This window comes from Equus asinus, chromosome 6 (genome assembly GCF_041296235.1).
Source record: "Equus asinus isolate D_3611 breed Donkey chromosome 6, EquAss-T2T_v2, whole genome shotgun sequence".
Taxonomy (NCBI): domain Eukaryota; kingdom Metazoa; phylum Chordata; class Mammalia; order Perissodactyla; family Equidae; genus Equus; species Equus asinus.
This window is the reverse complement of record NC_091795.1, coordinates 16486620-16495367: the sequence shown is the minus strand read 5'-3', so window position 1 is coordinate 16495367 and position 8748 is coordinate 16486620.

Here is an 8748-nt window from a genome sequence, read left to right as displayed (position 1 = left end):
AATTTAAAACAGTGAAGCCTTGCAAACCATGAGATATAATACTTTTAGATGATAAATGCACATCTTAGTTCATGCGTAAACTATATCACTGAATTTGAATAACACCATTAAAATGCAAGCATTTTAAAATTGTTTTAAAAGTAATGAACAAGTCAAGAAAAAATATTACATCAATGGTACAATTTTGCGGCTTCCCAAACTGTACCATTTGTAGTAGATATTTAAGTTTTGTTAAAACTCGCTTGTTAGTTACTGGACAATTATTTTACGTTATTACATAAAGTATTGTATCAGAAGGGAAATAAATTTTCATTGTCTGAATTTCTCTTGTAGTCAGCATTATTACTTGTTTCCTTTTATGATTATTGCTGAAAATTTTATTTTATAAGAAGGAGGTCGGCTCTGGGTGTCAAATACACAGGGGATGCTAAATGTGCGCCCAGTAAATGCTGAATGAACCAATAAAAGAGGGTGTAGTTCCCCAATGCCACCACCAGGTGCCGCTATTCCCCAAGCCGAGGTTCCTCAGTTCCTCAGCTCAAGCCCCCACCGCCTGTCCTACTTCAGGACGTCTCTTGGGCCTGGAGCAGGGGATACCAGGTCTGTAAGCCCCTAGTCCTGTCCCATGCAATCCGTTCACCCTAGAACTACTTGCAGGATCTTTCCTACCAGCAGCTCTGACCAAGTCCCTCCACCCTCTTCCCGGATTCCTCAAAACATATCCATGCTGCCTCTTAGCTCTGGGCTTTTGCATTTACCGTTCCTTCTGCCTGGAATTCTTTTCATTCCCATTTTACTAATGTCCACAAGGAAAACTCATACTTTACATAAAGATTTAGTCCTCATTTCCCCTGGGGGCAAGTTACTTAATCTCTCTGTGCCTGAATTTGTTTGGATGGGTTGGCTAGAAAGAGAAGGTAAATCCAGGACAAGGAATTTGAAAATCTGAAGGGCACTGGGGAGCCACAGAGGGAGACTCAGAGGGTGTCTGAGCAGGGGAGAGTCCTGGGATGTAAAGAAAGAAAGGCCTCCCCTTCCTCCTGCCCTCCAGAGTAGGCGGCTCCAACTTCGGCCAGCCCAAGCCTCCTCGATAGGACCCTGGTGGCTGGACTTAGAGGGTCTTCTCGCTCTTTGCACTCTTCCTGGTGGGGTTGTTGGCACCCTGGGGACCTCCCTGAGCCTAAGCCAGCCCATGGCGCCTGGTCCCTGGGCAGACACCCTTCCGAGTACACGGCTGCGTCTATCCCAGCATTGGGTTTATCACTTAAAAAATCTTTTCAAACTTCAGATGGGAAAAACCATATCTCATTGTGGAGGTGAAGACAAACAAGTGTTTCTCTTGTAAGCGGTGTGGTTGAACCGTGTTTCCACAGGTGCCTGTGACCGTTACCGGGACCCACACCCGCCAGAGAACGTGCATCATGTCAGGAGCAAGGGAAAGCCCTGTCCTCGGGCCTGCGTCTGGGGAATGGCCATCTCACTGCTCTCCTTGGACTCTCCTGGCTTCCTCTCCTTTATATCCCTTGGCAGTTTTAAATTTCTCTCTTCTCTTTTGGGGGCTGGGATCCCACGTGCCTCTAGCTTTGTCCTTATCTGGGGTGTCTCTGAGCTCAACAGACAGGGCTGCAAAGCCCCAGGGAGGTGCTCCGTGCACGACAGCCCTGATCTGCTGGAGGTCCTTTGCATGCAGCTTCCCATTCAATTCTCAGAGCATCTGCCTGGGGTGGGGACCCTGGAGCCCATTTTACAGGTGAGGGAACCGAGGCTCAGAGAGGTTGAGACACAAACCCAGCAGCCAATGACCAATATGTAAATGGCAATTCTATTGGCTGCTTTTCCAGGCTTCTCTTAACCAACTCCTCTGCAGACATTAAGATTCTGAGTAATTTATTCCAGGTCCAGAGGACAGGGGTTGCTCACCCTCCATCTGGAAGAGAAGCCTCTGGCCTCCTCCTGCCCAGTCAGGGAGGAGAAGCCCTGCCTCTCATCCGGGAAGGGGCTGTGGGGTTCAGTTCAGCACAGGCTTGCTCTTCAGGGAAAGAGAACAGAAACAAGAAAGAGAGAGAGGAAAACACAGAACATCCCTTCTCCTTGGAGAACCTGACTCCTGAGCTCAGCCGTGGTTCTAGTCCCACGGCTGCTACCACGGCTGTGACCTTGTTCAATTCCTTCCCAGCTCGGAGTTTCTGCTTCCCCACCTGTTGAGTTTTCATTCTAGCAACTGCACTCCTTCTATCTGAGCTCTTTCTTATCTGGCTGGTTTTGTTTCATATTCTCCTGTTCTTGTTTTGTGGCTATTATCACCTCCTTTATCTCTTTGAGCCATTTAATATATTTGTTGCTAAGCCCTTTTTAGACGCTGTGATTCTGTTTCCTCAGATGTCAGTTCTTCCCTTTGGGAGTTTGTGGGAACTTGCTGAAGTGGTTGTGAACCCATTGTCACTTCAGGATCTGTGTCCCACGTGCACCTGGTCAGGGCCTCATGAGAGCACACGCTCTTGACCTCGTATATGAGGGGGCCCGGCACTGGTTCTGGCTTCCTGTGGGTGGGGCTTGTGCCCTTGTCCCTGGGCACCTCTGCTGTGATCTCTGGCTCACGTTAGTGTTTTCCCGTCATTTCTCAGTGTTCGGAGTGGGATGGGCGGTTTCAGTGTCTACTTGGTTTGCTAACTTGAAGAGAAGTCCAATTTTATCATCTGTAAATGTTTCACGGAGGAGGAAATGGAAGCTCAGAGAGGTGGCCTTACCTGCTCACGGACACACAGCCAGGAGGGAGAATTATAAACTACTGGCTGAATCCTCTCCACTCCTCTGCATCTGGCTGCCAGGGTGCTGATCTTGGCTCTGCCTCACTGCTGGCCGGGTGCTGGCCGGACAGCTTTTTCCTCTGTCTGCTGGGGAGACTGACCTCTACCCTTCAGACAACCAAACAAACTCAAAACTGCGTCCTTGGAACAAGAAGTGTAAGCTTACACCTCGGCAAGCTGTCGGCTGGGGTATTAGAAAATCCTTGGGCTCTGGAGGCTGTTGTGGGCCCTCAGGCAGGTCACGCAGCCTCTTGGAGCCTCCGTTTTCTCATCTGTAAACCGGGGGTAGTAATCACACTTACTCTCTAGGTGGTGATGGGTGTGAAGTGGGAAAATGCATAAGCCTGGCACATGGTAGGTGCTTAATAAATATGACTTCCTTCCGTGGAGGAAAACAGAGTAGGGAAGCGGAGGAACGTGACAGCTGATCCGTTAAATCCCTAAGGGTTTCCAGAGCCGGAGGGAAGTGAGGGTCTCCATGGACCCAAAGAGAGAACAGAGAATAACGGGGGACGATCCAGGGAAGGCAGATTCTGGCTCCATTTTAGGAAAACTATGAGCACTCCCCAATCTGGAAAGAGTTGACTTTAGAGGGGGTGAGTTTCCTGTCACCCAAGGGGACCAAACAGAGTCCAGAAATAAACCCATACATCTGTGGCCCAGTGGTTTTTGAAAGGGTACTAAGTCCACTCATTAGGGAAGAGATAGTCTTTTCAACAAATGCTGCTGGGACAGACGACTGCATTTCCACGTGCAAAAGAATGAAGGCAGACCTCGACCTCAGGCCGTGTGGAAAAGTTAACTGACAATGGGGCAGAGGCCTAAATACAAGCGCTAACATCGTAATGCTCTTGGGAGAAAACGGAGGAGTAAATCTTCATGACCTTGGATTTGGCAGTGGGTTCTCAGATGTGATACCGAAAGCATGAGCAACAAAAGAAACCTAGATAAATTGGGCTTTATGAAAATTTAAAACTTTTGGGAATCAAAGGACATTATCATGAAAATGAAAAGACAGCCCACAGAATTGGAAAAAATATTTGCAAAACATATATCTGATAAGGACTTAACATCCAGAATGGATAAAGGAAACCTGCAATTTGACAACAAAAAGACAATCAACCCAATTAAAAACTGGGCACAGGACTTGAATAGACGTTTCTTTCTTTTTTTTTGAGGAAGATTAGCCCTGAGCTAACTACTGCCAATCTTTCTCTTTTTGCTGAGGAAGACTGGCCCTCCGCTAACATCCATGCCCATCTTCCTGTACTTTATACAAGGGACGCCTACCACAGCATGGCTTTTGCTAAGCGGTGCCATGTCTGCACCCGGGATCCAAACCGGCGAACCCAGGCCGCCAAGAAGCAGAACGGGCGTACTTAACCACTGCGCCACCGGGCCAGCCCCTTGAATAGACGTTTCTTTTTTTTTTTTCTTTTTTATTTTTTTATTGAGTTATTGATAGGTTACAATCTTGTGAAATTTCACTTGTACATTAATGTTCGTCAGTCATGTTGCAGGTGCACCACTTCACCCTTTGTGCCCACCCCCCACCCCACCTTTCCCCTGGTATCCACTGAACTGTTCTTAGTCCACAATTTTAAATTCCTCATATGAGTGGAGTCATACACAGATTATCCTTCTCTCGCTGGCTTATTTCACTCAACATAATTCTCTCAAGGTCCATCCATGTTATTGCAAATGGAATGATTTTGTTCTGTTTTGCAGCTGAGTAGTATTCCATTGTATATATGTACCACATCTTCTTTATCCATTCGTCTGTTGATGGGCACTTAGGTTGCTTCCATGTCTTGGCTATTGTAAACAGTGCTGCAATAAACATTGGGGTGCACAGGACTTTTGGGATTGCTGACTTCAGGCTCTTTGGATAAATACCCAGCAGTGGGATGGCTGGATCGTATGGTAGTTCTATTTTTAATTTTTTGAGGAATCTCCATACTGTTTTCCATAGTGGCTGCACCAGTTTGCATTCCCACCAGCAGTGTATGAGGGTTCCTTTTTCTCCGCAACCTCTCCAACATTTGTTGCTATTAGTTTTAGATATTTTTGTCATTCTAACAGGTGTAAGGTGATATCTTAGTGTAGTTTTGATTTGCATTTCCCTGATGATCAGCGATGATGAGCATCTTTTCATGTGCCTATTGGCCATCAGTATATCTTCTTTGGAGAAATGTCTGTTCATGTCTCCAGCCCATTTTTTGATTGGGTTGTTTGATGTTTTGTTGTTGAGTTGTGAGAGTTCTTTATATATTATGGATATTAAGCCCTTGTCAGATATATGACTTGCAAATATTTTTTCCCAGTTAGTGGGTTGTTTTTTTGTTTCAATCCTGTTTTCTTTTGCCTTGAAGAAGCTCTTTAATCTGATGAAGTCCCATTTGTTTATTCTTTCTATTGTTTCCCTTCTCTGAGAAGGCATGGTGTCTGAAAAGATCCTTTTAATACTGATGTGAAAGAGTGTACTGCCTACGTTTTCTTCCAGAAGGCTTATGGTTTCAGGTCTCACCTTTAGGTCTTTGATCCATTTTGACTTTATTTTGGTGAATGGTGAAAAAGAATGGTCAATTTTCATTCTTTTACATGTGGCTTTCCAGTTTTCCCAGCACCATTTGTTGAAAAGACTTTCTTTTCTCCATTGTATGCCCTCAGCTCCTTTATCAAAGATAAGCTGTCCATAGATGTGTGGTTTTATTTCTGGGCTTTCAATTCTGTTCCATTGATCTGTGCACCTGTTTTTGTACCAGTACCACGCTGTTTTGATTACTGTAGCTTTGTAGCATGTTTTGAAGTCAGGGATTGTGATGCCTCCCATTTTGTTCTTTTTTCTCAGGATTGCTTTAGAAATTCGGGGTCTTTTGTTGCCCCATATGAATTTTAGGATTCTTTGTTCTAATTCTGTAAAGAATGTCATTGGGATTCTGATTGGGATGGCGTTGAATCTGTAGATTGCTTTAGGTAGAACGGACATTTTAACTATGTTTATTCTTCCAATCCATGTACATGGAATGTCTTTCCATCTCCTTATGTCGTCATCCAATTCTCTCAGAAAGGCCTTGTAATTTTCATTATATAGGTCCTTCACTTCCTTAGTTAAATTTACCCCAAGGTATTTTATTCTTTTTGTTGCGATTGTGAATGGTATTGTATTCTTGAGTTCTTTTTCTGTTGGTTCATTACTGGAGTATAGAAATGCTACTGATTTATGCAAATTGATTTTGTACCCTGCAACTTTGCTGTAGTTGTTGATTACTTCTAAGAGTTTTCCAATGGATTCTTTGGGGTTTTCTATATATAAGATCATGTCGTCTGCAAACAGCGAGAGTTTCACTTCTTCCCTCCCTATTTGGATTCCTTTTATTCCTTTTTCTTGCCTGATTGCTCTGGCCAGGACCTCCAGTCCTATGTTAAATAAGAGTGGTGATAGAGGGCATCCTTGTCTCGTTCCTGTTTTCAGGGGGATGGCGTTCAGTTTTTGCCGATTGAGTATGATGTTGGCTATGGGTTTGTCGTATATGGCCTTTATTATGTTGAGGTAGTTTCCTTCTATGCCCATTTTGTTTAGAGTTTTTATCATAAATGGCTGTTGGATCTTGTCAAATGCCTTTTCTGCATCTATTGAGATGATCATGTGGTTTTTATTCCTCAGTTTGTTGATGTGGTGTATCACGTTGATTGATTTGCGGATGTTGAACCATCCCTGTGTCCCTGGTATGAATCCCACTTGATCATGATGTATGATTCTTTTGATGAATTGCTGAATTCTGGTTGCCAAAATTTTGTTTAGAATTTTTGCATCTATGTTCATCAGTGATATTGGCCTGTAGTTCTCTTTTTTTGTGGTGTCCTTGTCAGGTTTTGGTATCAGTGTGATGTTGGCCTCATAGAATGTGTTAGGAAGTGTTCCATCTTCCCTAATTTTTTGGAATAGCTTGAAAAGGACAGGTATTAAATCCTCTCTGAAAGTTTGGTAGAATTCCCCAGGAAAACTGTCTGGTCCTGGGGTTTTATTCTTTGGGATGCTTTTGATTGCTGTTTCAATCTCTTTCCTTGTGATTGGTCTGTTCAAATTGTCTGCCTCTTCTTGAGTGAGCTTTGGGAGATTGTAGGAGTCCAAGAACTTATCCATTTCCTCTAGGTTATCCATTCTGTTGGCATATAGTTTTTCGTAGTATTCTCTTATAATCTGTTGTATTTCTGTAGAGTCTGTTGTTATTTCTCCTCGCTCATTTCTGATTTTGTTTATTTGAGCTTTCTCCCTTTTTTTCTTTGTAAGTCTGGCTAGTGGTTTGTCAATTTTATTTATCTTCTCAAAAAACCAGCTCTTTGTCTCATTGATCCTTTCTACTGCCTTTTTCATTTCAATAGTATTTATTTCTGCTCTGATTTTTATTATTTCTCTCCTTCTGCTGACTTTGGGCTTCATTTGTTCTTTTTTCTCTAGTTCAGTTAGGTGTTCTTTAAGGTTGCTTATTTGGGATTTTTCTTGTTTGTTAAAATGTGCCTGTATTGCGATGAATTTTCCTCTTAATACAGCTTTTGCTGTATCCCATATGAGTTGGTATGGCATGCTATCATTTTCATTTGTTTCCAGGTATTTTTTTATTTCTTCTTTAATTTCTTCAATGATCCATTGCTTGTTCAGTAGTGTGTTGTTTAGTCTCCACATCTTTGTGCCTTTCTCAGCTTTTTTCTTGTAATTAATTTCTAGCCTTATAGCACTATGATCTGAGAAGATGCTTGTTATTATTTCAATTTTTTTAAATTTGTAGAGGCTTGCCTTGTTTCCCAACATATGGTCTATCCTAGAGAATGTTCCATGTGCACTTGAGAAGAATGTGTATTCAGCTCTTTCAGGGTGAAGTGATCTATATATGCCTATTAAGTCCAATTGTTTTAGTTTTTCATTTAATTCCACCATTTCCTTGTTGATTTTCTGTTTGGATGATCTGTCTATTGATGTGAGTGGGGTGTTGAGGTCCCCTACTATTATTGTGTTGTTTTTAACATCTTCCTTTAGGTCTGTTAATAGTTGCTTTATGAATCTTGGTGCTCCTGTGTTGGGTGCATAGATATTTATAAGTGTTATTTCTTCTTGATGAAGTGTCCCTTTGATCATCATATATTGTCCCTCTGTGTCTCTCTTTACCTGTCTTATTTTGAAATCCACTTGGTCTGATATGAGAATTGCAACACCTGCCTTTTTTTCCTTGCTATTTGCTTGAAGTATTGTCCTCCACCCCTTCACCCTGAGTCTGTGTTTGTCCTTGGGGCTGAGGTGTGTTTCCTGGAGGCAACAAATTGTTGGATCGTGTTCTTTAATGCATTTTGCCACTCTGTGTCTTTTTATTGGAGAGTTCAATCCGTTCACGTTGAGAGTGATTATTGATGCATGTGGACTTAGTGCTGTTAATCTGTTGCTCATTATCTTGTTTTCCTGCATTTCTTTTCCTGTTTGCTTTAGACTACCCATTTAATACTGCAATTTCTTATGCTGGGTTTCTTAGATTTTTCCTTATTTATGACTTGTGACTCTGTTCTGTACTTTATTTTAGTGTCTACCTTGAAGTTTGTATTTAGAATCTCGTGTATAATATAGTCTATTCTCTGGTGGTCTCTTACTTACTTGACCAATACTGATTTAGACCCTTTGCTCTTCCCCTCCTAAATAATTATTTTCATTTTTTTTATTCCAACTCGTCTTATTAATTGGTAGTTAGAGTGCTAAGATCGTCCTTGTTTTGGTAGTTTCCTTACCTTTACCCTAATGCTATAGTTGAATATTTGCTATCCTGTTCTGGTTCTATCCATCGGTCTCCCTAGTCTGTGGATTGTGTCCCCTTTCTCCCTTTTTTCTTTTCTCAGGTATGAGAGCCTTCTTGAGGATTTCTTGTAATGGAGGGCTTTTGGTTACAAATTCCCT